The following is a 13,926-nucleotide window of genomic DNA, read 5'->3' on the forward strand; positions in this document are numbered from 1 at the left end:
GACAGGCCACAGTGTGCTATTTTGACAGGCGATGGTGTGCTATTTTGACAGGCCACATCTTGACAGGCCACAGTGTGCTATTTTGACAGGCGATGGTGTGCTATTTTGCCAGGCCACATTTTGACAGGCGATGGTGTGCTATTTTGACAGGCCACATTTTGACAGGCCACATTTTGACAGGCTACAGTGTGTTATTTTGACAGGCCACATTTTGACAGGCCACATTTTGACAGGACACAGTGTGCTATTTTGACAGGCGATGGTGTGCTATTTTGACAGGCCACATTTTGACAGGCCACATCTTGACAGGCCACAGTGTGCTATTTTGACAGGCGATGGTGTGCTATTTTGACAGGCCACATTTTGACAGGCCACATCTTGACAGGCCACAGTGTGCTATTTTGACAGGCGATGGTGTGCTATTTTGCCAGGCCACATTTTGACAGGCGATGGTGTGCTATTTTGACAGGCCACATTTTGACAGGCCACAGTGTGTTATTTTGACAGGCCACATTTTGACAGGCCACATTTTGACAGGCTACAGTGTGTTATTTTGACAGGCCACATTTTGACAGGCCACATTTTGACAGGCTACAGTGTGTTATTTTGACAGGCGATGGTGTGCTATTTTGCCAGGCCACATTTTGACAGGCGATGGTGTGCTATTTTGACAGGCCACATTTTGACAGGCCACAGTGTGCTATTTTGACAGGCGATGGTGTGCTATTTTGACAGGCCACATTTTGACAGGCCACATCTTGACAGGCCACAGTGTGCTATTTTGACAGGCGATGGTGTGCTATTTTGACAGGGCACAGTGTGCTATTTTGACAGGGCACGGTGTGCTATTTTGACAGGGCACGGTGTGCTATTTTGACAGGGCACAGTGTGCTATTTTGACAGGGCACGGTGTGCTATTTTGACAGGGCACGGTGTGCTATTTTGACAGGGCACGGTGTGCTATTTTGACAGGGCACGGTGTGCTATTTTGACAGGGCACGGTGTGCTATTTTGACAGGGCACGGTGTGCTATTTTGACAGGGCACGGTGTGCTATTTTGACAGGGCACGGTGTGCTATTTTGACAGGGCACGGTGTGCTATTTTGACAGGGCACGGTGTGCTATTTTGACAGGGCACGGTGTGCTATTTTGAAAGGGCACGGTGTGCTATTTTGACAGGGCACGGTGTGCTATTTTGACAGGGCACGGTGTGCTATTTTGACAGGGCACAGTGTGCTATTTTGACAGGCCACAGTGTGCTATTTTGAAAGGGCACAGTGTGCTATTTTGACAGGGCACAGTGCGCTATTTTGACAGGGCACAGTGCGCTATTTTGACAGGGCACAGTGCGCTATTTTGACAGGGCACGGTGTGCTATTTTGACAGGGCACAGTGTGCTATTTTGACAGGGCACAGTGTGCTATTTTGACAGGGCACAGTGTGCTATTTTGACAGAGCACGCTGTGCTATTTTGACAGGGCACGGTGTGCTATTTTGACAGGGCACGGTGTGCTATTTTGACAGGGCACAGTGTGCTATTTTGACAGGGCACGGTGTGCTATTTTGACAGGGCACAGTGTGCTATTTTGACAGGGCACAGTGTGCTATTTTGACAGGGCACGGTGTGCTATTTTGACAGGGCACGGTGTGCTATTTTGACAGGGCACGGTGTGCTATTTTGACAGGGCACAGTGTGCTATTTTGACAGGCCACAGTGTGCTATTTTGACAGGGCACAGTGTGCTATTTTGACAGGGCACAGTGTGCTATTTTGACAGGGCACAGTGTGCTATTTTGACAGGGCACAGTGCGCTATTTTGACAGGGCACGGTGTGCTATTTTGACAGGGCACAGTGTGCTATTTTGACAGGGCACAGTGTGCTATTTTGACAGGGCACGCTGTGCTATTTTGACAGGGCACGGTGTGCTATTTTGACAGGGCACGGTGTGCTATTTTGACAGGGCACGGTGTGCTATTTTGACAGGGCACGGTGTGCTATTTTGACAGGGCACGGTGTGCTATTTTGACAGGGCACGGTGTGCTATTTTGACAGGGCACTGTGTGCTATTTTGACAGGGCACGGTGTGCTATTTTGACAGGGCACGGTGTGCTATTTTGACAGGGCACGGTGTGCTATTTTGACAGGGCACGGTGTGCTATTTTGACAGGGCACAGTGTGCTATTTTGACAGGCCACAGTGTGCTATTTTGACAGGGCACAGTGTGCTATTTTGACAGGGCACAGTGTGCTATTTTGACAGGGCACGGTGCGCTATTTTGACAGGGCACGGTGTGCTATTTTGACAGGGCACGGTGTGCTATTTTGACAGGCCACAGTGTGCTATTTTGACAGGGCACAGTGTGCTATTTTGACAGGGCACAGTGCGCTATTTTGACAGGGCACGGTGCGCTATTTTGACAGGTCACAGTGCGCTATTTTGACAGGGCACGGTGCGCTATTTTGACAGGGCACAGTGCGCTATTTTGACAGGGCACGGTGTGCTATTTTGACAGGTCACAGTGCGCTATTTTGACAGGGCACGGTGTGCTATTTTGACAGGGCACGGTGTGCTATTTTGACAGGTCACAGTGTGCTATTTTGACAGGGCACAGTGTGCTATTTTGACAGGGCACGGTGTGCTATTTTGACAGGGCACAGTGTGCTATTTTGACAGGGCACGGTGTGCTATTTTGACAGGGCACGGTGTGCTATTTTGACAGGTCACAGTGTGCTATTTTGACAGGGCACGGTGTGCTATTTTGACAGGGCACGGTGCGCTATTTTGACAGGTCACAGTGTGCTATTTTGACAGGGCACAGTGCGCTATTTTGACAGGGCACAGTGCGCTATTTTGACAGGGCACGGTGCGCTATTTTGACAGGTCACAGTGCGCTATTTTGACAGGGCACGGTGTGCTATTTTGACAGGCCACGGTGTGCTATTTTGACAGGGCACGGTGTGCTATTTTGACAGGCCACGGTGTGCTATTTTGACAGGCCACGGTGTGCTATTTTGACAGGCCACGGTGTGCTATTTTGACAGGCCACGGTGTGCTATTTTGACAGGCCACGGTGTGCTATTTTGACAGGCCACGGTGTGCTATTTTGACAGGCCACGGTGTGCTATTTTGACAGGCCACGGTGTGCTATTTTGACAGGCCACGGTGTGCTATTTTGACAGGCCACGGTGTGCTATTTTGACAGGCCACGGTGTGCTATTTTGACAGGCCACGGTGTGCTATTTTGACAGGCCACGGTGTGCTATTTTGACAGGCCACGGTGTGCTATTTTGACAGGCCACGGTGTGCTATTTTGACAGGCCACGGTGTGCTATTTTGACAGGCCACGGTGTGCTATTTTGACAGGCCACGGTGTGCTATTTTGACAGGCCACGGTGTGCTATTTTGACAGGCCACAGTGTGCTATTTTGACAGGCCACGGTGTGCTATTTTGACAGGCCACGGTGTGCTATTTTGACAGGCCACGGTGTGCTATTTTGACAGGCCACGGTGTGCTATTTTGACAGGCCACGGTGTGCTATTTTGACAGGCCACGGTGTGCTATTTTGACAGGCCACGGTGTGCTATTTTGACAGGCCACGGTGTGCTATTTTGACAGGCCACGGTGTGCTATTTTGACAGGCCACGGTGTGCTATTTTGACAGGCCACGGTGTGCTATTTTGACAGGCCACGGTGTGCTATTTTGACAGGCCACGGTGTGCTATTTTGACAGGCCACGGTGTGCTATTTTGACAGGCCACGGTGTGCTATTTTGACAGGCCACGGTGTGCTATTTTGACAGGCCACGGTGTGCTATTTTGACAGGCCACGGTGTGCTATTTTGACAGGCCACGGTGTGCTATTTTGACAGGCCACGGTGTGCTATTTTGACAGGCCACGGTGTGCTATTTTGACAGGCCACAGTGTGCTATTTTGACAGGCCACGGTGTGCTATTTTGACAGGCCACGGTGTGCTATTTTGACAGGCCACGGTGTGCTATTTTGACAGGCCACGGTGTGCTATTTTGACAGGCCACGGTGTGCTATTTTGACAGGCCACGGTGTGCTATTTTGACAGGCCACGGTGTGCTATTTTGACAGGCCACGGTGTGCTATTTTGACAGGGCACGGTGTGCTATTTTGACAGGCCACGGTGTGCTATTTTGACAGGGCACAGTGTGCTATTTTGACAGGGCACAGTGTGCTATTTTGACAGGGCACAGTGTGCTATTTTGACAGGGCACAGTGTGCTATTTTGACAGGGCACAGTGTGCTATTTTGACAGGGCACAGTGTGCTATTTTGACAGGCCACGGTGTGCTATTTTGACAGGCCACGGTGTGCTATTTTGACAGGCCACGGTGTGCTATTTTGACAGGCGATGGTGTGTCATATTGTCCATTAGGTTTTGTTTTTTTGTTCTCGACATCGAGTTTGTCATCATCGGGAGTCATCGCGAGTTAGTTATAAATGTTCCAGATAAGTTTTGAATGGTTAAAATATCAGAAATACTATACGCACCACAACAATAAACTAGAACGACACTCGGTGGAGCACATACCTCCACCAGGCTGAACAGTTTACGTTTTGTTTGCCACTGATACACCAGATCTGGATCCGGACCTTAACCAAAATCGAATCGGTTTGTTCTCGTCACCTAACCAACTTGTCCACAAAGTTGTCATAATCCATGCACATCTTAATCTTTTAAAAATATCATGATATATATAATTATAGAGAGAGATATATATATATATAGCGTTTGGCCCTATTATTCAATGGTGAAGAATTACTTTAAAAAAAATACAACTCCATCCGGATGCAGAATCTGATCGATTCGTTCTCGTCACACACTCAACCTCCACCAAGTTTCGTCCGAATCCATGCACAACTTTTTCAGACATACTGCTCACAAAGACAAACACGCAGACAGACAGGGGTGAAAACATAACCCCCGCCAACCTTCGCTGCGGATGTAATAAATAGACAGAACGAGGCCTTCACCGGAACACGAACAAGCCCAATGCGAGTCGAGCTTTGTTTGTCACCATCAAGTCCGTCACTCGTTCGTGCACGGCAGGTACCGTGCTTCATTCTCACTGGAGCCGTGCCTCACACGACGCACGGCTCGGGAAGTGAGTGTGGAGGGAGCTATATAAACACGAGGTCGCGATTCCGCTCGGATCGAGGCCATGGGTCTTGTGCACCCGATCAAGAAGACCGTCTCCCTCGGCACACACCAACACAAATGTACCGTACAGTCCGTACAGTGGACCCCGAGCTTCCTCCGTACCTCACATCCATCTCCATGCTATTAGTATTAGTGCTACCAATCTATCCGCGCCTACGGCCTGTAGTTCCAACAAACAAAAGGAGATGCACCAGCACGACAGGAAAAGAGCGAGACTGAGAGAAATAACTCAAACGTGAAATAAAGGAAGGAAAATGAAAAGGTAGTGCAAATCAGAGCGATTGAAGAGGTAAAAGCGGTGTGCAGGTGGAGGACCTGCGGAGGCCCGGGGCCTAGCGAGGATACCCGCCGTTGCCATTCCGCCCGCTCGAAGCCTCAGCTCCACCACGGCCCGACTTTCTAATCGAATGCTGCTCTGATGAGCCGGGAAAATAAAATGCCACAAAACGGCGCGCATTAGGCCCGTAACCATGGCGCCGAGATCGAGCCTGTAACTCAAGGCCGCGAGTCCGTCCTGGGTTTTCCCGACAACCCCGAGTGCTCGAAGGCACACTGGGAAATACCTCGACCGACGACTTTCTCCCTACAGTCTTTGCTGCCGCCGCCATGCACCACGGTACGTTGAGCTTCTTCTTCCTCCTGTTCATCTTCTTCTTCACTGCTTTTAAATTCGCACCAAAGCAACTTTTGAAGCGAACGCTCCTCGGTGTGACGTTGTTTCACTTTTTTGAGGGTGTATGGAGTGTGTGAAAATGCGACTTCATTTTATTTAAAATGACAATATCATTGCTTTCCATTAACCAATAAATCGGTTTCAACTGTAATAATATGAATAATAATAAATAACAACAAGAAAGAGCCAACAGAGAGACCCTCGTCAAGACTTGTTTTGTACGGCAAATAAATGTGAAGATGTAATAAATGAAGGGTCGTTGATTGCAAATAAAATGTTTAAATTATCAGGTTGTAAATGTGTAAAGGTCAAAGGTCTGAAGACTTGTAAAGGTCTAAAGGGTAGAGAAGTGTTTTAAGAGTCTTCGGGATTCTAAAGGGTTTAAGGGCTCTACAGGGTCTTAGGGTTACAAACTCTCTTAGGAGTCACAAAAGGTCTTAGGGTTCTAAAGGCTCTGGGGGTTTAGGGATCTTAATAATTTTAGAGATCTTCGTGGTCTTGGGGTTCTAAAGGGTCTAATGTAATTAATATATACACGAGGAGTAGCCACCCCCTGGGTGGGTCGAATTTGTGTATCACTTGCTGAAGAAAGTATAGTCTGTGTTTTGCAAAAAGACTAACCAGATGTCTTGTTGTGTTGTGTGTGCCTAAAAGGTTCTACAGGGCGATTCATAAGTCCCAGGACATGGTTTTATCTGCTTATACAAGATTTGTTTGTACCATGTATTCGTACTGTTTTTTTCAGATAATACAAAGAATACACCAAACTAAGATGGCAGACACTCGTCCATTTACAGTGGAAGAGAGGCTGGTCGCAGTGGTGTGGTACCACGAGAGGAGAAACACAAACAAGACGATGAAACAGGTGCAGGTGTTTTGGAAAGCGAGCACCATCAAAATGAAATCTTTATCTTTGGGGAAAAAAATAAAATTTCAGACTGGAAATGTACTCGACACCAAACACAGCGGACAACCAAACATTTGTGATTTGGGAATTCAAAACATTAAAACATCCGTCCTCAGATCCCCGAAAAAAAATCATTACGGAAACGTTCTGCAGAGTTGGGTGTTTCGTATTCATCGTTACGTCACACAATGAAAGAAGAACCTCACATGAAACCAGATAAACATCTGTCATTTGTGAATCGTCAGGTGCAGATCATGAAATCAGGTTGACAGCTTGTGACGGACTTCGACAGCACTGCAGCACTTCAGTACAATTCCTTCAAGGTCAAAGGTCATATATGTTTAGTGATGAGTGTGCTATTTACCTCAGTTCATCTCCACCCAATGTTTACTTTTGGAGTGATGCTAATCTACATTATGTTGAAGAAGTGCAAAACCATCCACCACATGTTATGGTTTGGGTGGCGTTATCTGCCCACCATTTACCTTTTTGATGTCAGTCAACCAGCAGTCATATCTGCACATATTGGAGAATTACCTCACACCTGAACTAGCCAGTGAGATTTACTTCCAGCAGGTTGGGGCACCTGCGCATCATGCATGTGTGGTACGAAATTACCTCAAAACATTTTTTCCCAATCGTTGGATTGTCAGGTCTTCGCCTCCACTTCTGTGGCCACCGCACAGTCCTGACCTGACCACTTGTGACAATGTTCTGTGGGGGTACGTAAAGCTAAGGTTGCAGAACATGGCGTGGCATCTGTTGATGAACTGAAACAATGCATTCAGGAAGCATTTGGCACCATAACACATGGTATTTTGCATCGGTTTTCACACCGCAGATGGAGAAAAATTATCTTGTGCCATAACAGGGGTGGACGTCATATGGATGCACTTGCTTTCTCAGGAGGTATTGTAATTGTATTACTGTAATCTGTTATTACGAATTACTGTTACATATTCCTAGGGCTTATTGCCCACGCTGGTAGCTGGTATAAACAAATCCTTCACTCAAGGATAAAAATTTTTAAATAGTTTTGGATTGGGAGACAATCTGAGATGGAGGCGAACAGCTGTCTTGAAGACCTGAAGGCAAGAATGAGATTGTAGAGAATGTGGAAGTTGGTTCCACAGGCAGGAAAAAAGAGGAACATGAGTGGAGGTAAGCAGTGATCCAGAACTTAGGTAGTTTTACCAGAAGGGGTTGATGGTGGACCGTTTGTAGACTGAAGAAACCTGGGAGGAGGGGAGAGGGACAAAGCACAGAGGGTGCAAGACCAGAAAGGAGGTGGTAGAAGACAGAGACCACTGACATGTCTGTGATGGGGAAGTGATAGGCCCATAGACTCGAGTTCATCGTGGGAGATGCCAATAATCTTGAAGGTCTTGGTTTCCACAGGGTCAAACTGAGAAAGATGAGATAGGAGCCAGCTCACAGGGGAGAGCTATACTCAATCAAGCTATGGATGTAAGCCTTGTAGGTGGATCTCAATTCAGGTGCAAAGGTCTGTACGACGGAGGATGCCCAGTCGGCGGCTGCCTTTGAAATGTGGTTGGACAAAGAAAGATCATGGTTGATAGTGAGACCCAGGAGCTTGAATGTCTGAACTTCCTCTAGGGGATTGTTAAGAAAGTAGATAGGGCTTGCCAGGCAAACGAGTGTTTGAAGAGAGATAGTGAGAGTGTGAGATTTGTCCGGATTGAAAGACATAATCCAAGTGTTGGATCAGCTTTTCTTTTTGTTTTTTTTCAAGGTGTGAGGATGGGGAAGAGGCTGCAGCCTCCCTGTCTGAAGGATGGGGGTTTTGGGATTGTTTTTGTGATTCTATCCATATGTTTTTTCATGAAAAAAAATTCTGACTTGTTAAATATTGAACTTGAACTACTGTTTAGCAGTAATGTAAAGACTACATTATAAAAAACGAAACAAACATATACCATGGTAGCTTATCAAATGATGAGACAACAAATTATGCAATGAGGTTACAAGGGTTGTTAGGTGAATAGCGAGAGGGTGGCAAGTTTCTACCCTTACAAAATCAGTTTCTGAATCCCCCAATCTATCTTTATGGTCACTCTCCTGAGATAGGGAGGGTTGTGATGGGGTGGGTGGGAGGGGGTGGCAGGTTGTGCACTCTCGAGGGATTCTTGGCCTTATGATGGGTGCAGTCAGAGATTCTTGGAGAGCCTGAGAATCCTGCAGATTCCACAAGCTATCTTGGTCACACCATATCTTTTTAGCAGTGTAGAATTCCACATAGCCTCTTTTAGGTGGTCTCAAAGGCCAGTCACCAGCATAGAATTTGCAGTAAAAGTACTTTTTTGCCATTTGTAAGATTACCAAGTACTAGGCCTTGATCTGAAGTTCCATTGAGGATGGCTTTCCACTTTGGTCTCATTCCCATTTTGATCCATTGGAGGCAGTGGTATGTATCTAAATCCTTCAAATCAGTAAAAGATCGAGGAGGCAGTTTCAAGGTCTGCTTCTGTTACCACACGCAGATTAGGAGCCCAAGCAGTCCGCTACTGCCTCTTCCAGTTTTACCTTACTTGCCTCATCTTTTTGTGTCAAAAAGGTTCTCCCAGCAAATTACACCTTGCCATGCCACCCAAGCTCAAGGTTCATGCTCAGCTCCATTTCTTTGCTTACCTTTACTTCAGTCTTTGAAACGGCTCTCTGCATCTACCATCTCATGTTCATCACTGTAGTCCTGCAAGACTGGAGCATGACATCATCTCATATCTCTCATAGCTATTTTGAGCTTTTCTGCACTCAACGACCTTACAATGGATGACCTCATCTGCCAGCTGCACTCTTTCACATATTGTGCAGCACGCAGAAAAGGGATCAAGGATTGTTCACGGTACTAGTACACTATTTAGCGATACATTCATCAGTCTACAATTTGTGTTGAAGAGATCTAGATAAAGGCAAAAACCAAATGGCCGTTTGATTTGGAGTAACGATGTGTCATGATGCCTTTTGCAATTATTTCAAGAAAGAAAACAGCCATTTGTCGCAAACACGTGGTTGTTCTGAAAATATTATGGAAAGATATAAACTTCGCTCTAAACTGGAAGGGGGCCTTTGTTATTTGAGATAAATTTAATGCTGCTTGATTAAACAGAGGGAAAAATAGCTGAATAGCAAAGGAAAGTCAAGAAGAAAAAAAAGCTATCAATACAATCACATGTTTTCCATTCAAATCACAAAAATCAATTTCCTTAAACGTATTTTTAACTCGAAGGTCACAAGAAACTCATTTTGCAATAAATGTTCGTTTCCCATAAATCGTACACTTTCAAAAATCCAATCTCACCCCTCCCCTCCAAATCTTCCCCATCACCCCTCCCCTCCAAATCTTCCCCATCACCCATCCCTTTCAAATCTCCCCCCTTGCCCCCTCCCTCCTAAACTACCCCCTCACCCCTCCCCGCCAAGACGCCCCCTCGCCCCTCCCCTCCTAGACTCCTGCCTCACCCCTCCCCTCCAAATCTCCCCCATATCCCATCCCTTTCAAATCCCTCCCCTTGTCCCTTCCCTCCCAAACTCCCCCCTCACCCCTCCCCTTCAAATCTCCCCACCCTCATTGCTTCTCAATTTCCCCCCTCTCACTCCCCCTCCTCAAAGCGTCCTCCCCGCTTCTTCCCCCTTCAAACTCTCACCTCCATCTCCCCCAACCTTCTGCCTCGCTCTTCCCCCTCCTCAAATAACACCTCATTGTGGCTCACCCAATCACCATCAAACCTTTTGTCCGCCCCATCCTTCCCTTTCTCCGAGCTATTCTGAAATCTCTGACACACCTTCAACAGCTCTCCCTATCTCTTCCACCTCTTCCACATCTTACCCTACCCCTCCTCCCCCCTGTTCTGTATCTGATGCTCCCCCTTCCTCTTCATTAACGGTATGGACCTCAAACATCCGGGGCCTTCGTTCAAACTTAACTGATCTCTCCATACAGGTTGCTTCTGTCAAACCAGACGTGATCTGCTTAACAGAAACTTTCCTCCTTTATGATGTCTCTGATTCCATAGTATCTCTCCCGGGCTACTCCCTCCTCCGGTATGATAGACCTGAGCCTCGTCCTGGAGGCGGGGTTGCTATCTTTATCAAAAACTCTCTTCCTCACTCGCCCTGCACTGCACTCTCTCCACCTCACCCCCAGGAATACCTCTGGCTACGGCTTCCCCTTCGCTCCCACCTCTTGTTCATATGTGTGTTGTACCGTCCACCAAACAGTGATGACTCCATCTACATCTCGCTGTCTGATGATATGGACCAACTTCTATCTACTCATCCCAACTCTCTCTTCCTCATATGTGGTGATTTCAATTGTCACCATGCCAGTTGGCTGGGTGTGCGTACCTCTCTCACCAGCCATGGCTCTTCAGCAAAGGACTTCTGCGACTCACTGGGACTGACACAATCTGTCAATTTCCCGACCCGGATCTCAGTCAACGGAACATCTTCTCTTCTGGACTTGGTTATGACTAACTTCCCTGAAAATGTCTGCTGCTCTTCTTCTGCTCCGATCGGATCATCTGATCATGTCCTTGTTAAAGTGGACATCTCTCTGACCATCCTCAGGGAGCCTGCTCAGCGTCGACGAGTCTGGCATTTCACTCAGGCCAACTGGCACGGTCTTCAAGCAGCCATCAATCATCTGGACTGGTCTCCCATCTCTACCACCTCTGACATCAACTCATCCTGGGAATTCTTCCAAAGTAAATTGCTCTCTCTCATGCACAGATTTATCCCATCTCGTCTTCAGTTGTCATACCCTTCCTCCCGTCCATGGTACACGGAATCTTGTGGAGGCTGTTGCCCAGAAACAACTTGCCTTCGTCTCCTGGAAAGCAAATCCAACGGAAGGAAATCTCATTTCCTTTCACAAAGCCCGAAACAAGTGTGTGTCCACCCTCAGGAGAGCCAGGAAACAATATCTCTCCGTTCTCAAGACCGAACTCTCTTATCTGTCTCCCTCTTCCAAATCCTGGTGGCGTCTGGTCAAATCCGTTTCTGGTGTTTGTTCCCCCTCCATCCCCTCCCTTACCTCAAACGGCTGCACAGCTGACTCCGCATGTGAAAAAGCTGAATGCCTCAACTCTGTGTTTGCCTCTAAATCTTGTGTCCCAAACCCATCCCTCTCTGTACCCACCATACCCAGTCGTACCCTGCTGCTCCTGGACTCCGTGTCCTTTCCTCCTGACAAGGTGGAAAAGTTTCTGTCAACCCTCGACTCTGATTCTGCAACTGGACCCGACGGCATCAGCCCACGGGTCCTAAAATCCTGCTCTGCTGCTCTATCTCACCCTCTCTCTGTTCTCTTCACCCTCTCTTTTGCTCAAGGTCAACTGCCATCTGCTTGGAAATCAGCCAACATCACCGCTTTGCACAAAAAAGGTGCAAAAACAGATCCTAGCAACTACAGACCAATCAGCCTTCTCCCAATTATCAGCAAAGTCATGGAATCCATCATTGCTTCGGATATGAAATCTTTCCTCTTCTCCAATGGCTTGATCTCTGATCACCAATTTGGTTTCAGACCAGGTCACTCTACTCTGGACATGCTGCTTCTGCTGTCTCAACAATGGATGGAGGTCCTCAATGCCAAACAGGAAATTAGAGCTGTCTCCCTCGACATATCATGTGCCTTCGACACGGTCTGGCACCCCGTTCTGCTCACCAAACTCTCCTCCTTTGGTATCCATGGAAATCTCCACGCATGGCTGGCGGACTTCCTCTCTAGTCGTCGTCAACGTGTGGCCCTGAATGGGTTTCTCTCATCTCCTCTTCCTGTTCAGGCTGGAGTTCCCCAAGGCAGTGTTCTGGGCCCCGTGCTTTTTCTGGTCTTCATCAATGATCTCTCTGACTCTCTCGAAAATCCTCTCTATCTCTTTGCTGATGACTCCACTCTCTGCCGCTCCATTCCTCGTCCCTCAGATCGGCAGTCTGCTGCCTCCTCACTCTCTGAAGACCTGGAAAAAATCACAGACTGGTCAAACAAGTGGAACATGTCTTTCAATCCTGACAAATCTCACACTCTTACTATGTCTCTCCGAAAAGATCGACTGGACAACCCTCCCATCTACTTTCTCAACAATCCTCTCCAAGAAGTTCTGTCGCTCAAGATTTTGGGTCTCACTATCTGCCATGATCTTTCTTGGGAAAACCACATTTCCAAGCTGGCCTCCAAAGCCAGTCGCCGACTGGGCATCCTCCGTCGTGCGAAGTCCTTCCTCGGCACACCTGAGCTCCTCACCACATACAAGGCTTTCATCCGCAGCTCAATGGAATACTGTTCTCCCCTATGGGCCGGTGCTCCTGCCTCACACCTAGCTCGGCTTCACGCTGTTGAAACCAAAGCTTTCAGAATTATTGGAATCTCCCGCGATGAAGCTATCTCTGAGGGCCTTTCACTCACTCACCGCAGGCAGGTAGGTGGTCTTTCTGTCTTCTACCGACTCCTCTCCGGCCTTGCACCCCCAGCTCTCTCTGTGCTCTGTCCCCCAAATATTCCTACAGGTCGCACAAGATCTGCCAGCAACCCTCTGATGGTTAAACTGCCGAAATCTCGGCTCTCTGCTCACCTTCACTCTTTCATTCCTCTTTTCTCCCGCCTCTGGAACAAACTCCCTCACTCCCTTCAATCCCACTCCTCCCTCCAGGTCTTTAAAACAGCTGTTCACCACCATCTCTTATCTTCCCCCATCCAAAACCTTGATCTTTTCTACCCCCGCTAATTCACCCCAGATCCACCTTGTTTGAAATTCCAACTTCTTTCCTGGAAGTCCTGGCAGTGTCCATATGTTTTATACCTCTCCCACCGCCCCCTTCCCATGCCCCCCCCCCCCCCCCAAAGCCCTCGCCCTCTCTCAGATCTCTCGATGTCTCCATGTCTCTCGGTCCCTGCTCTCAAATGTTGTGTTTGTGTCCTTCCCCCTCTCTCCCCATCTTGTCTACCGCTCCCGATGTTATATGTTTTATGTGTCGGTTTGTCTTTCTGTGTGATTAATGTTCGCTCTTTCACGAGCCTCGATCTTGTATACAACAAAAAAAAAAAAAAAAAAAAAAAAAAAAAAAGCATGAAAGATGCTCAAGATTTAAAAACTTCAAACAAGTTATGTAGAAGTTTGGCTTGAGACATTTTCAGTATG

At 47.5% G+C, this 13,926-nt stretch overlaps 1 protein-coding gene across 3 annotated transcripts in view; it reads right to left on the minus strand.

The window, feature by feature from the left end:
- LOC137429626 (zinc finger protein 143) overlaps positions 1–5,849 on the minus strand; it is a 101,052-nt gene extending 95,203 nt beyond the window's left edge. For 2 of the 3 annotated variants that reach the window (XM_078777965.1, XM_068119701.2), the window contains exon 1: positions 5,753–5,849. The gene's annotated coding sequence lies outside the window, so the exon portion shown is untranslated. The other variant, XM_078777962.1, reaches the window with a different exon arrangement.
- Between the last annotated feature and the right edge of the window lie 8,077 nt (positions 5,850–13,926).

The sequence above is a fragment of the Myxine glutinosa genome, chromosome 1 (genome assembly GCF_964187855.1).
Source record: "Myxine glutinosa chromosome 1, kmMyxGlut1.1, whole genome shotgun sequence".
NCBI lineage: Eukaryota > Metazoa > Chordata > Myxini > Myxiniformes > Myxinidae > Myxine > Myxine glutinosa.